Source organism: Canis lupus, chromosome 19 (genome assembly GCF_003254725.2).
Source record: "Canis lupus dingo isolate Sandy chromosome 19, ASM325472v2, whole genome shotgun sequence".
Classification (NCBI taxonomy): Eukaryota; Metazoa; Chordata; class Mammalia; order Carnivora; family Canidae; genus Canis; species Canis lupus.
Window position 1 is genome coordinate 36,087,935 of NC_064261.1, and position 16,245 is coordinate 36,104,179.

General features: G+C 38.1%; 1 long non-coding RNA gene across 1 annotated transcript; it reads left to right on the forward strand.

Annotated features, from left to right (window-relative positions):
* Nucleotides 1–1,809: 1,809 nt before the first annotated feature.
* Nucleotides 1,810–15,165, forward strand: LOC125753044 (uncharacterized). Its single transcript, XR_007403929.1, has 2 exons — nt 1,810–2,099; nt 14,832–15,165. It is a non-coding gene; the product is annotated as an uncharacterized LOC125753044 (long non-coding RNA).
* The last annotated feature ends 1,080 nt before the right edge of the window (nt 15,166–16,245 follow it).

Consider the following 16,245-nt stretch of genomic DNA (forward strand, 5'->3'; position numbering starts at 1 on the left):
GGTAATGATTTTTTTCTCCTCAAAGCACTCAATTCATTTTCCATTGCTGACATGTAATCCAGAAATAATAGAGGTCGGTTTAGTATAACTCATATCCAAAAGGGGAAAGTGCCAACACCCTGAAAGAAAAGCTCTGAATTAAGTATTCCCGAAAATAATTCTCAGCAATTCAAGGGATATAAAAAGGCCTATTCAGTTGTAGATGATATTTCTCTTTGTTATTTATTATAAATATGGTTCCCCCATAGAAAATTATGTTTGAAAATACCACTTTGGCACAATCTTTATAATTACATCCTAAGTTTCAAATGTGAATATTTTTTTCTGGTTCTGTTTATTAACAAAGTCCTACCCAGAGGTGCTAAAATTTGAACCAGTCTTTATAAACTGTATATATTCGGGTGCGTAGTCAAAGCCAATGACCAGAGCCCCAGTGAATGTATAACATGAACAAGAAATAAACCTTTGTTGTTTCAACCGCTAGGATGTGGGGCTTATTTGTGTCTATAGAAGAAGTGATAATTTCCTGTCCACTCTCTGAGTTCAAAAGCAGCTGAAAATGAACACAAGAATCAATTTGAGAACAAAATACCCAGTCTTCTGACTCCGAGGGACAGTTTGGAGAACAGACACAGATAACAGCCACAAATGGGTTCTTTAATAACTTTCTCTCAGAATTGACCCTACCCATCCCAAATTTCAGCCTGCCCATTACAAGGCCAGATCCTGATGTAGAAAGCTCACTTCATGGAGAAACTGAGTGAGAAATTCTCGACAAGAGGTAGAGAACCATAAAGCACAGGGGCTAAACTGAGCATGTTCAGTTCCTTCCTCTATTCACCACAGAGATAAGGCACATCTCCAAGGGAAGCGTTCCCACACTTCCCTGTCCTGAGGAGAGGAACTTCTTTCCCCAGGATGGAAAAACTCACAGTTGAAATAATGAGATGTTAATCCAATAAATCCCAAGAGCAAACGCTAAAAAGGGACTTAACAGAGTCTTCTTTTACCTCAAATTCATTTTAAAAATGACCAGCATTGTAGATACTAGATTTGTGCAATGTGGCATCTGTCCTGGGACAGAGAGAGTGCAAGACCATCTATCTTCAGGGAAAGCAGGATCCTATACTTCCCGGGATTGTGAGATGCTAAGTCAAATAAGACCATATCTGGGTGATAATAGGTTCACCTGAGCTCCAAGACCAGATCTGAAGGAAAAAAAGTCCTAAGGGACAACCTAGATAGAAGAATGTGGAAGACAGTCCTATTATTTTTACTTAATTTAGACAAAGGGCTCCAGGTCTGATTACAGGCATATCAGCCTCAAAAATTATAGTAGCTGATGATAGAAGCTCATTTTACTCCATTTGCCTTCCTCAGTGGCCTCCTTCCTCATTTACCAAATGAATGATGTTTAAAACTATTCATTTAAATCTGGGATTTTATTGTAGATTTCATTATAGGAGTAATATGGATTTTGCCTTAGTTTCTGGCAAAGAAGTGTCTTACTGAGGAAATGGGCAAGACTGAAACTGAGCAGTTTTAAGCTAGGGGAAAAGAAGCAATGATGTAGTGACACCTTGGAAAAAACAACCAACTAATCCTATGATTGTCATGTGGGATTTATCAATTGAGTAACAAACATGTGTTTGACTTCCAAAACAACAGAATGACGTTGGTATCTGCCAAGTTGTAAAGCACATTCAAACACACACACACACACACACACACACACACGCTTGTAGAAAGTCAAGATGGTAGATATAGATTAATAGATAAATAAATAGGAAGGAAGAGGAAAAAAGAAAGAAAAAAGGGGGAGTGTTTCTCCTCCTTTTAACAAATTTGTAAACCATTTAACAAATTGAGTCATTTTTGGTCAGATGCCTTTTTTATGTGTAACAACTAAGAAACCACGAGGTCATCATGTGAAAAGGAAAAGGAAGACTCTGGCATTACATCTTCAATTGTAATTATCTTCTTTGCATGAATAGTGGAGAAAAGTTTTTCTTATTAGTTTATTTTTGTAAAACAGTCTGCTTCAACTGATCCTAAGACATCACTTGGATGAACTACACTGAAGCTAAGAAACTGTCAGGGTAGGCCTACATCATTGCTATTGCTCTTGAAACTTACTCTTTCTTTTGTGTAAAACTTTTCTACTCTTTGTTCATTTCCTTTACAGTTTTCTTGTTTAGTACGTGGGGGTCTGAATAAAGTTCCCCAAAAAGGTTGTTTTGTACCTATTTTCAGACCACTAGGTTTTTTCTTCTGAGGCTTCACAAACTCAAAACATTAATGTTTCTCATTGTAAAAGAAACTATATGTTTTATTAAGTGCTGGTTGCTGATTATGAATGGATGTTTATTTCCTGGAGAATATAAATAGATTAATTTTGATAGATAAAATGGCAATCATTTAATGTTATATTGCCTCATTCTGTAGGTCAGATTTGGGTTTAGGTAGCATTCATAAATTCTGTTAAAAGGATGCTTCACAGAGCTCTGATTAGCTTCTGGGAAATTTTTAGCCAGAAAACAGCAGCTTGGAAGTCTCCTTCATTAGAATACCTTCTATCAATAGTTTTGATTTCAGGTTAGAATTTGTGGTATATTTGGTTTCTGCTTGTTGGCAAGCATTCTATTTATACTACAAATTTCCCTGTGGATTTCTAGCATGGCTCTGATATGTGAGTGACACAGAATCCTACCAGTGGTTTCTGGTGCTTTTAAACCTGAACTATGATTTGCTGTCTTGGATCATTTCTGTGCTTTGGCCATTCTCTCAAGGTGGGTAAGGGCAGCAGTGAGCCCCAGGACTCCAGGGAAAAAGAAGGGAGTCCATTTTCTGTAGCAAAAGAGATTATAACATTTTCTTGCCCCTGTTTATTATAAGAATTAATACAGATAGCCGCTTTCCATGGGCCATTTGCTCTAGATGGTGGTCCTAATTTACCTGGCACTGACTAGGTTGACATGAGGATTTCAGTGTTAAAATCTATAAAAACCAGAACAAGCTGATCACTGTACGTAGTCCCAAATTCTGAAAGATTGCAATCCCTAATTTGGAGAATTTAGAGGTCTACCATAAGGGAAATGCTGTGGCTATGCAAATTCAGCTCATTGGCTCCAGGTTTGCCTTAAAAGGACACAGGGAGACCATATCTATTCATGGCTCAGAGAGGGTTGGGGTCTTCTCTCAAAGGTATTTTCATGTCCTAACTGCTGCCACAAAACTAAGAGGTTCATTCTTGATGTTAGGAGTCTGCCCCTACACACCATGCAGGTCGCCTTTTGCTCTTTAAGGTTTTCATGGGTTTCTGTGGTAAATAATAACATTCTCAGCAATCTAATATTTACATAAGCAGCTTTCTTTTTAATTTGTAAATGGCTTTCCTAAGACATAATTCATATACTGTACAATTTACTCATTTAAGAAATACAAATCAAGTTTCAATATATTCACACTTTTGCAACCATTATTACAATCTAAGATTAGAATATTTTCATCACCCCACCCCCACAAAAAAACTCTATACCTATGAACAGTCACTCCCCACTCCTCCCCCAACCCAGCCCCTGGCAACCAGTAATCTGTATTCTGTTTCTGTGGATTTGCCTGTTCTGGACATTTCATATAAATGGAATCATACAATATGAAGTCTTTTTGAGTCTGGCTTCTTCCAATTAGCATAAGTTTTCAAGTTTTATTCATTTATTAGTATTTCATTCCTTTTCATAGCTGAACTGTATTTCATTGTATGCATTGTTACATTTTGTCTATCTATTCACATCCATTGATAGATATTTCATTTGTTTTCACTTTTTGACTATTATGAATAATGGTGCTGTGAACATTCATGTAAAGGTTTTTGTGTGTATTCAATCCTTTTGAATACACACTTCTAAGTAGAATTTCTGGTCATATAATAATTCAATGTTTAAACTTTTGAGGAACTTCCAGACTTATTTTTCAAAGTGGCTGCATCATATTACATTATTATCAAGCAGTGTATAAGGGGTCTGATTTCTTCACTCTCAAAATAACTCTGGTTATTTTCTTATTTTTTATTTTAGGAATCCTAGAGTATAAAGTGGTACCTCATTATGGTTTTAATTTGCATTTCCCTGATAACTAATGGTTTTGAGCATCCCTTCACATGCTTTTGGCCATTTGTATATCTGTTTTAGAGAAATATCTATTCAAGCTGTCTTCTTCTGAGCAAATCTAATCAAAGAGAAATCAAAAAATATAACACATAAGGTGAGCTAAGTTTCTAGGTACAAGATGGATAGATTTAGGTCCCCTGAGTATCTCCTTTTCTGTTACTTCTGAGATAAGTTAATCTTCTGACAATAGCACAAGTATCATGGATTTTACCTCTGGCAAAGGAGATATACAGTGAAATGATAAGCAAAAAAAAGTCCTTCACCCAGCAACTCCACCCCACTTCTAGGCAGGGTGACATTAAGAATTCTTGCAGAACTAGTAGGATTCAATTAACTTGGCCCTTGACCCCTCACTCATTGGTCAATCCAAACATGTAATGCAATCATTCCTCCAATGGCAAGTCATCAAGAAAGGATTGGGGATGTCAGCTATATGCTAGATATTAGAAAGCAGAAGATGCCTATTGTTCATCCTTACAACCTTAGTTGGTTGCATTTGGACCTGGTAGGAATAGAGAGGCAATATTGTTACTGGGGAGAGGCAATATACTAAACCATTCTTGTCCATCCATTCTTGTGATTTAGTTTTTCAGCTTGGTAGCAAGCGTTATGAATACTAAGCCAAAAATTTATAAGGTGCAGTGAGGGATTAAGAAAAGTCCTAGAATACCGACTGGTTGATGAACCCTACTGGGGAAAACTTTAGGTGCCTCAAGGTGGCTTAAAATTATTGGGACACATTTCAAGGGAGACAGAAGATGTAAGGTAATTGTAGCCATTGTTGATTTAGTCAGTGACCCAGAATGTAGACTAATAGAGGTCTTGTCAGATGTTCTCTTACCATTCTGTTCTTGCTCAGAAAAAGGCAGGAAGAAGCTGCTTCTAGAGGAAGGGGATGTCTGGGATTCATATATCAATAGTATACAAAGGCCTCTTTTGGGGCACATCAATCCTGGAGTCCTCAGTTTGTAGTAGCCTGGAGGTTAATAAGTAAGGGTCCTTCAAGAATTTCCCCCGAAGTTGAATTCTTCTGGACCAAGACAGCCTGAGCCTTGGGACAGCTCAGAAACCTCTTATAAGAGATGGATGGCTTTAATCAGTATTTGTTTCCTCCCTCTTATATAGAGAGTACAAGAGTACCATGAAAACAAAACTCTTTAACTATAACAACGATTAACAATTGGTTGAAATTTTATAACATTCCAAATATCCCTAGTTTTCCTAGAATTCTTCCCTAGTTTGCTTTCCATTTCTCTGTTGATATTTTGAAATCCTTAAGGAAAAGCCACCTGCACACCAGACAGTAGGATTTGGTTTCCATCTGTATAGGACTTTCAGATGGTGAACTAAAAACAAATAGAATACCGGGATCTATGACATAGGATCTCATTCCTTCTCTTTTTAAATGTCAATTTGCAGTGTTTCTCCCTGTTTTCTGCCCCAAACAAAATGTTTGTTATATATTCTGTGGTTTTTTACTTACATAATATTAACTTTGTTAGCTATAATTCTATGGTTTAAAGCAGAAAAAGGTCATGGGCAATAAAAGTACCTGAGTTAATCTGAAACCTTAATCTATTATAATGATTCTTTTGGCATAACACTTCAACTTAATGACCTGTAGTAAAATTTTTTTTTTTTTTTTTTTATTTATGATAGTCACAGAGAGAGAAAGAGAGGCAGAGACACAGGCAGAGAGAGAAGCAGGCTCCATGCACCGGGAGCCTGACGTGGGAATCGATCCCGGGTCTCCAGGATCGCGCCCTGGGCCAAAGGCAGGCACCAAACCGCTGCGCCACCCAGGGATCCCTGTAGTAAAATTTTTAAATGAAGAGTACTTTTATTCCAACAATCTACCTTTATTCCATGAATCTATTTTATTCCAAGAATTTAGTAGATTCTTATTAATTTATTTTAAAAATTTTAAAAATTTACTGAACACCTAATATATGCCAGGTATTTTTCTAATTGTTGGAGATACAGCAGGAAAACAAACAAACAATGAACAAAATGGTCACCACATTAGCAAGCTAATGGACAAAAATCACATGGTTATATTAATAGATACAGAAAAAGCATTAGACAAAATCAACATTGATTCATTAGAAACAAAATTCTCAACAATCTAGAAATAGAGGGAAATTGCCTCAACTTGATTATGAACATTAACAAAAAACCTCAGCTAACATCATACTTGATAGTGAGAAACTTGAAACTTTCTCTCCAAGATCACGAACAAGGCAAGGATGTTCCCTTTGACCATTACTTTTCAATATCATATTGAAAGTCCTAGCTAACACAATAAGACAAGGGAAAACAAAGATATATAATTTGGGAAGGAAGAAATAAAGCTTTCTATGTCCACAAATGATATGATTATTTATGTAGAAAATTTGAAAGAATTGGCTAAAAAACTTCAAGAACTAATAAGCAATGATAGGAAGATCACAGGATTCAAGGTTAATATACCAAAGTCAATCACTTTCCTATATGCCAGCAATAAACAAATGGAAATTAAAATTAAAACATTTCAATTTACATTAACGTCCTCCAAAAGCAAATACTTAGGTATAAATTTAACTATATATATATATATATATATAACTATATATATATACACACACACACATATATATATATAACTATATATAACTATATAAATATATATATGGCTATATGAGGGAGATTAAAGATTCTGATGAATTAAATCAAAGAATTTAATTAATGGAAAAATATTCTATGTTCATGGATAGGAAGACAGTATTGTCAAGATGTCAGTTCATTCCACCTTGACCTATAGATTTGGTGCAATTGCAGCAAAATCCCAGCAAGATGTTTTAGGAGTATCAGAAAACTGATTCTAAGGTTTACATAGAAAGCAAAAGACCCAGCCAAAGTCCTGCACTTAGAGCCTAAGTGCAGGACTGACATTACCTATATTCAAGGTTTCCTATAGGCAGTATAGGTGAAAGAACAATTAGATGAATGAAATAGAATAGAGGGGCCAGAAGTAGATCCACAAAAAGTATAGTCCACTTTTCTCTGACAAAGGAACAGAGACAATATGATAGACAAAAGGCAATCTTTTCACAAGGGTGCTGGAACAACTGGACATCCACATGGAAAACAATGAATCAGACACAGAACTTATACCCTTTACAAAAATTAACTCAAAACAGATTACAGATCTAAATGTAAAATGTGAAACTATAAAACTCTACAAGATAATATAAGAGAAAATCTTGGTGATGAATTTTTAAATGTGACACCAAAAGATGATCCATGAAAGAAATAATTGATAAGCTGGACTTCATTAAAATTTAAAACCTCTGCTTTGTGACAGACACTGTTAAGGAAAAGAAAAGACAAGCCACAGACTGAGAGAAAATTTTGTAAAAGACACATCTGACATTTTGTCCAAAATACACAAAGAACTCGTCCAATTCAACAATAAGAAAACAAACAAGTTGATGAATAAATTAGCCTTAGGAGATACCTCAGTAAAGAATATTTACAGATGGCAAATAAGCATATGAAAAGATGCTTTTGGGACGCCTGGGTGGCTCCATGTTGAGAATCTGCCTTTGGCTCAGGGCGTGGTTCCCGATTCCCAGGATCAAGTCCCACTTCGGGCTCCCTGCTTGGAGCCTGCTTCTCTTCCCTCTGCTTGTGTCTCTGCCTCTCTTTATGTGTCTCTCATGAATAAATAAATAAAATCTTAAAAAAAAAAAAAGATGCTTCACATTGTATGTCATCAGGGAAATACAAATTAAAATAAGAAGATATCACTGCATACCTATTAGAATGGCCAAAATTTGGAACACTGGCAACACCAAATGCAGGTGAGGATGTGGAGCAATATTTATTGCTGGTGGGAATGCAAAAATTGTAGTCACTTTGGAAGACAGTTTGGTGGTTTCTTATAAAATTAAATATACACTTACCATTTGATCCAGCAACCATGCTCCTTGGTATTTACTCAAAGGAATTGAAAATTTATGTCTACACAAAAACCTGCACGTTTTTTGGCAGCTTTATTCATAATTGTCAAAACTTAGAGCAACCAGGATCCTTCAGAAGGTTAATAGATAAATAAACTGTGGTACATCCAGACAATAGAATATTATTCAGCACTGCAAAGAAATGAACTTCCAAACCATGAAAAGGGAGAAACCTTAAATACATATTACTACTTGAAAGAAGATGATCTGAAAAGTCTATGTTCTATATGATTCTAACGATTTGACATTCTGGAAAAGGCAAAACTATGGAACAATAAAAAGTTCTCAAAAAAAAAAAAAAAAGTTCTCTTATTGCCAAGGGCTGAGAGGAGGAAGGGACAAATAGGCTCAGCATAGAGGATTTTTAGGGCAGTGAAACTACTCTATGCTACTACAGTGGTGAATACATGTCATTATAAACTTGTCCAAATGCATAGAATGAACAACACCAAGAGTGAACCCTAAGGGAAACTATGGGCTCCACTGGTGAGGAATATTGACAAAGGGGAAGGCTCACATGAGTGGAGGCTCAATTTTGCTATGAACCTAAAACTGCTCTGAAAAATAAGGTGTATTAAAAACAAAAAAGAGAAAAACGAAGGCTAAACCCTTGCCCTTGTGATACTGTTGGGAGCTCTGTTGAGCTGGGAGAGAAAGAAAGGTCAGTCTAGCTTTTTAAAGCAACAAGCCAAAAATCAGAGTTAAGTCTTTAAATCCCTTACTGTAATAGAGTAAGCAAGAACCTAAAGCTAGAGAAAATACAGACTCACTCCTGTTTCCTTTCCCTCACTAAATGGCACACCATTTAGGGTCTTTAGCAGGTTAATGGATTCTGGGATTGAGGTGAGAGCAGGGGGATGGGGAGAAGATGGTTAGGTAGGGGAAGGAGGAGTGAAACAATACTAGGTATTGAGTCAGAGAGGGGAAAAGTGTCTTCAAGTTTCACCCTCCCTTACCCCCCCCCCCCCCCATCAGGGGGACTCAGCAGAAACCCCTTGAAGCTCTGTGCCCATGTTCTTAATAAAGAGAAATTCAAGAATGAAGACCCCGGACTAGTAGTGCAGATCTGTGAAAGAGCATGTCTGGCCAGGGTCTCTGGGTCCCTGATGGCACCTCCCTTCAGAGACCCCCAATGCACTGGTTGTGAATCAAGTCTGCTGTAGATATAGCAGCTTTTCCCAGTGAGCCTGCCAGGTTGGAGCCTTTGGCCAGGCCTGAAAAATCACCCGTGGTTTTGAAACAAGAGCTGGACTCTTCAATCACCTTCTCGTTAAGGGGATGAGCATGTACAATAGTTGCTATATTACATAGTGGTAAGTGCTAACTTACTAAATAAATAAAGCAGAGGGGCAGATAGGGAATAGATGAGAGTTTGGGGATGGGAATGAGATAGCAGTTTTAGACAAGGGAAGGCAAACAAGGTCTCATGAAATGGTGATTGTGTCAAAGACTTCAGAATGAGCCTTGCGGATACCAGGGAGAAGAGCAGGTCGTGCAGAGGAAGCAGCAGGTACCAACTGCCTGGGCTGGAAGACTGTGTGGTGGTATTGGAGGAGGCCATTTATCTCAGTGGAGGGAGCAAAGCAAGAGAAGCTGGAGATGGGGTTATGAGAGTGAGAGCTAAGGAGGAACCAGTCCCGTGGGGCCTTGTAGCTGGTCTGGGGGTTTGGGTTTTTTCTCTAAGTGAGAGGAGAAGCCACAGGGGATCTTGTTTTTTTTAAAGTAGTCTCTACACCCAACATGGGGCTCAAATTCACAACCCAGAGATTAAGAATTGTACCCGGAGACCACATGCTCCAGCAATTGAGCCAGCCAGGCTCCCTTCACTGGGGATCTTATACAGAGGAATGACATGTTTTGGCTCTATGTACCTGTTGAGAATGGCTTTAGGAGAGAGGAGGTGGAGATGTTAAGGGCAGAAGCAAGGGGACCTATTAGAAGGTTATACTATCATCATCTGAGAAAGAGATGATTGATGGCATGGACCAGAGTGGAGGACTAGAAGGAAGAAGTGGTTGGATATGGGATGTGTTTTTAATACAACGCTCCCTTTGCATCCATTCTAAACACACATTTTAACATACCTGAAATCAGAATGCATCTTTGATGGGGTAGCATCTCATGATTGCTATCAGCCAAGTGGCAGTCATGATGTAGTGGCTCAGTTAGATAAAACCTTCCAGTGACACGGTATGGTAATTGCCAGCATCAATCTGTAGGTATAGATATGTGGCAACAATTTCTGATTTTAGGTGACTAAATATCAAAGTTCAGTATCTTTGCTCAGAAACACATCATAAGTGTGGATTCTTCACTTTATTTATGGTCCTCATCCTTTTGTACCTGGACATTCACTTCCTCCAGTTTTCTCCAAGCTTCCAGTCTCTCACATCCAATAAGCATCATAGACTGGTGCTAGAGTTATCTTCCTAAAAATCAGGGCTGGTCATGTCTCTCAGTGCCCGTGTCTCTGAGGCTGTAAGGTGCTTACAGAATCCATTCCAAACTTTGTGTTCATGCAGGACCCTCACAATCTTCTACCTATTTCTCCAACTTTATTTCCTACCATTCTCTAACTTGTAGTGCCTCCATAAACTATGCTGGACTCTGTTTCCTGTGCAGCCAGAGCCTTGCCTAATTGTACTGCTTGCACCTGTTTTTCTAACCTTTCTCCCAACTGCTGCTCATCCTTCAAGCTCCAGCTCCAAGCAGACTTAATTATTCATCTTCTCCCACAACATGCCACATTGAAGTTCTAGTCATCTGTCCATCTATTTCCTCCAGGAGGTTGTGAGTTGGGGACCTCATTCATTTATTGCCGCACAAAATCCCCTAAACACAGCAATACACTTGGAAGAGAACAAGTATGCAATATTTGTAAGAGTCTGCTTGTATCTGACAATCCACAGTTTTCTCTTTTGTAAGATGAAGAAAACAGTAGAACCTAAGATGTTTTAGGACTTTTGAAGATTATATAAGATAATGCATACCCCAGGAACAAAGAACAGTGCTTGGTACATAGGCGCTCAATAAATATTTGCTCTTTTCAAAATGTGTATTGCATTGTGAATATTACTATTATGTTTTAATTATCATAATGCACCTTTTTTTTATTTATGATAGTCACAGAGAGAGAAAGAGAGAGGCAGAGACATAGGCAGAGGGAGAAGCAGGCTCCATGCACCTGGAGCCCGATGTGGGACTCGATCCCGGGTCTCCAGGATCGCGCCCTGGGCCAAAGACAGGCGCCAAACCGCTGCGCCACCCAGGGATCCCCTCATAATGCACTTTTAACCTCATCTGAAAAGTCCATTTTTAAGCCTCATAGTGAGATTTGTCCCGTCACAGAAACTTCTGGTGTGTGCGATGAAAAAGAAAAAAAAAAAAAAAAAAAAAAAACAGTGAAAAGAGGAGGTAACCCCATTTTATTTCTCTCTTGGTGACAAAGTGCTAGAATCTATGATTATTTGAAGAATCTAAATATAGAGCACTGATGACCCAAAAGCTCTTCTCAAATTTCATTTTTTTTCTAATAGCTTCTGAAAAAACACTCCCAGGAGTGTCAACTCATCATAATGTCAATTTAGGTAGTTGATGTGATTTATAGCAGCGTATTGCATTTTATCGCATTGACTAGATCTCACAAGAGTCTATTCATGTCCAGTCTGCTTTGGTCATGATACATGCATCATCCAATTGCTCCTTTAGTCTGTTTGCTAACATGGAAATAAGCAATTTGATGCACTGGTAAAGTCACCAAGCAGACGTCATCGAGCCTCTGTTAACTCTAACTAATATGCAGGACTCTGATCAATACTTTAATGTGCACTTCCCTCTATGACTTAGGAATTTTCCTGATGGCTAAATTGACACTGATGAATTTCAATACATGATTATTAAATTCTTCTAAGACTTTTAAGTAAGAGTCTTCAGTAAATTCATCTTGATTGGTGCACAATTGTTCCTGATATTCATAATGGCTCCTGCTTTGCTCTTTTTTCATGTTTGAGATGTCGAGAAACTGTAGAGTTTATTGAGTGAGAGTCTACATGTGCATAAATTTCAAATTAGTGTGATCAACATGAGATGTAAAGAACACTTGGGGAATATGTTTTTAATCTCTTCTTCCCTTCCTGCTTATAGATGACCTTGATTCAGTGCTTCATGTGAAATAAAAGCAAACAGGTACTTTCTCCTCTTCCTCCCACTGCATCTCTGCAGCCTCTTGAATCAGGACCCACTCTCCACCTTTCATCTGCTACTATAGGAGGAATGTCCCTGCTCCTAGCTAAAATCAACCCTTTCCTTGAGTTCTGGATCTCATTCTCTTTCGCCTTCTCTAGGACTTTTCTCCTACAAATAGACCACTCTCTTCTGCATTATTGATTTCTTCCTCTTGGGGTTTCTGTCCATCAGACAACAAACCTACATTTGACCCCTTTTTCCTCTCTAGCTGCTGCCCCATTCTCCTGGTCCCTCATGGCAAAATTTCTCAAATGAAGGCTTCCCCATTATGTTACCTACTTTCTTTTCTCAATCTATTTCAGCTAGATCTTTGTCCTCCCCTCTAAGTCTGAAATTTCATCAGTGACCTCCATGTCACCAAATGTAATGGTCACTTTTTGCCTTCATCCTACTCAGCGTTTTAGCATTTCTTCCAAGCAGCTACAATCTTCTTGAAACTCTCTATTTTGGCTTTGATGATAGCCCACTCCCCTGATATTCTTCTTATTTTACTATTAATTATAGGCTGATAATTCCCAGTATATATATTCATATCTAACTTTTCTCAGGATCCCAACCTACATATATAGATACAATTTGGCATCTCCACTTGAGCGTTGATAAGCGTCTCATACCTGTTTATTATGATCACCTTTCCATGTAAATATATACACTTAGAATCCTTCTGCTGTTCACTTTTCCCAATATTCTCTACCCTCCTCTTTCCCTTTATTTCCAGCCCTTTCTCCTAAACCAGCCTCCAGTAGAATTGATCCCTTGGTGATTCCATAGTACTCAATAGTTCTCTTTTATAATAATTAGCACACTTACAGTCAATTACTCAAATGTATTGTTATCTGCTTAATGTGAATATTTCCCCTTTACTCTCTAAGATTCTTGAAACCAGAGATTTTCTGTGTTGTTTAGTATATTCTAAGGGCTCAACATAATGTCTTGAGTATATCAGGAGCTCAATAAATATATTTATTTTTTACCTTTGCATCTATGTTGTTTCCTATTTTTGACCATTATATACAATTCTACCGTCAAAATTCATATTCCTAAACATTTGGTATGTCTTTAATCACATTTTCAGAATAATCCCTAAAAATAGAATTACCGGTAACACTGATACACATTTTCTTTTTTGTTTTTTAATTTTTATTTATTTATGATAGTCACACACAGAGAGAGAGAGAGGCAGAGACATAGGCAGAGGGAGAAGCAGGCTCCATGCACCGGGAGCCCGACGTGGGATTCGATCCTGGGTCTCCAGGATCGCGCCCTGGGCCAAAGGCAGGCTCTAAACCGCGGCGCCACCCAGGGATCCCTGATACACATTTTCAAGTCTTTGTTATAGTGCAGTAGTCTGCAAAGTGGCCACCATTAACTTCCTCCCTCCCTTTATGAGCAAGTCACTCATTCATTAACAGGTGATGTCTCCTTATCTTATTCCTTGAATGACCTACTTTGACCTTCAGAATGTAATAAAAATAGGATCATCAGAAAAAAAAATAAAAGATGCCCAGTAAAATTAGAATGTCAACACACAGAAAAAAATGGGATATACTTATACTAAAAATGATTTGTTATGTATCTGACACTCAAATTTAACTCAGCATCCTGTTTTTTGTTTGTGAAATCTGGCAACACTAGGTAAGTATGATGATACTATGTTAGATTGGTATGATGATACTATTCCAGTTTCAGGCCTAGCCTTTAAGAAACCTGGAACTTTCTACTTTTCCCCTCTGGAAGTCAACTACCATACTATAAAGAACTTTGGGCTGGACTTCTAAATGAAGAGAAGTCACCCAGAAAACTCTAGGAGGATGAGATGTCATTTTGAATGTCCTAGCCTTAGTTGGACTCCCAGTCCTGGGAAAGGAAGATCTAACAGCATGAGTACAAGGTAGATTTCAGGACTACTACCTTCCTGTTGTTGAATGAGTGTATCTATTTTAGGTTTCCTGTTCCTTCCTCACTGTTGCATGCCTGGTAGAGGGGGAAAGAGTGAGAGGGAGTTGGGGAGGGGCAGAAAGCAGTTCACAGTTCTCCAGATCCAAAGTTACTGCACCCATATCTGGACATGATGCAGATCATGAAATATTGAACTTTGTGTATAAGGCTTTCATGGGATAAGATTTTGAGGGATCTTGGGAGGTAGTGAGTTGTTTCTCTTTTGTTTTTGCTTGTAGAAAGGATATAATTTGTGACCAGAGGGCAGACTGTGATGGATTAAATATAACCACAGATTCTTTCCCACTTTTATGATCAAGAGATGGAGTCTATTTCCCTTCCATAGGGACCCTGGGATGGTCTTGTGATTTAACTGAAAAAACAGAATGGAGCAAGTATTAAGCTACATGACTTTCAGGAAATAGTGTTCTGGAAAATCAGCTTTGACACCTTTTTTTTTGTTTTTTTTTTTTTTAAGCCCTGCTTTATAGCATTTGCCAGTTTCTGTGGTGTAAATTCTGTCATCCTGACTGATTTCAAGCTACCAATGGAAGATCACTGAAGATGGGAGTTGGAAAGAGATATTGTATCATTGGCTCTTAGGAGCCTGTGCAAGTGGGCTCTTATGTCAGCTTCCCTTTTTGCTTTCCTGGCATCTGGCTGACATGAAGATCTGTGGGCTAGTGTCCTGAATGAGGGGAGCACATGGAGAAGAAGGGAAGCTTGGACCATTCCAGCTGAATGCAGCTACACGAGTAGCCCTGGACAGCATTACATAGTGATTGGGACCATGTAGCCAACTCAGAGAAATGTGAGGAAAAATACATTATTGTGGATTTAGGAAACTATATTTTGGAAAGATTTATTAGTCAGCAGCAGGTAACTGAACACAAATATTGCCAAGTTGGCATAAAAAAGTTATTTCAAGTTTTAGTGCCACTAGCAATGTATACGAGTGCCTTGCTCTGTACACATTCGTCCACTCTCCTCATGACTATTACTAGGCTTATAAGTTAGAAAAAGGTACATTGCTGTTCAATTTGCATTCTTTGAAAATGAGTTTGAACATCTTTCAAATGCTTATTGGCCATAAATTGATTCTGTCCATTTTTCTCTTAATTTTTAAGGGCTCTTTATATTTTAATAATAGTAAAGCAAATGGGGAATATTTTGCAGTATATTGTGGCTACACAGTTTGCTCAGAGGCTCTTTGAAGTAAAAGTTTAACCTATTTATATAAAAAATAGTGACTGGACAATTTTCTGAGTGTTTCTTGTAACAGGAGCATATCTAATTTTTGCCTTGCTTGCTTGTTTTTGGTATTCCTTAAATTATTCTAATATTTTCTCTGGATCTTCTACTAGTGATTTTCTTCAAATGAAAATTTCAGCTGAAACCCAGTACAACACATTCCCCCCTTCTTGTCGCCATTCCAGTATGAACAACACTGACTTAGGCTAGTGCAATAGGTCAAGTCTTCAGCCATCCTTGGGTTAAACCTTGTGAAAAGTCTTTGGATAAACTGAAGTTATATTTCATACCAATTTTAATCTTGCAAATTTGAAAGAGCATGATGCAAAAATGTTATTAGGTTTTTAAAAAAGATTTTATTTATTTATTTGAGGGAGAGAGGAAGGGAGCACGAGCAGAGGGTAGAGAGGCAGAAGGAGAAGGAGACTCCCTGGTGAGCAGGGAACCCCACTCTGGCCGATCCCAGGACTCTGGGATCATGATTAGAGCAGAAGACTGATGCTTAACTGGCTGAGCCACCCAGACATCCCAAAAGTGTTACTAGTGTGCACAAATTTCAAATACAGTTCGTTCTTGAACTGTATTTGTTGACTCCAATCCCTGCAGTTGAAAACTCCCCTTATAAATTGAGTCCTCTAAAA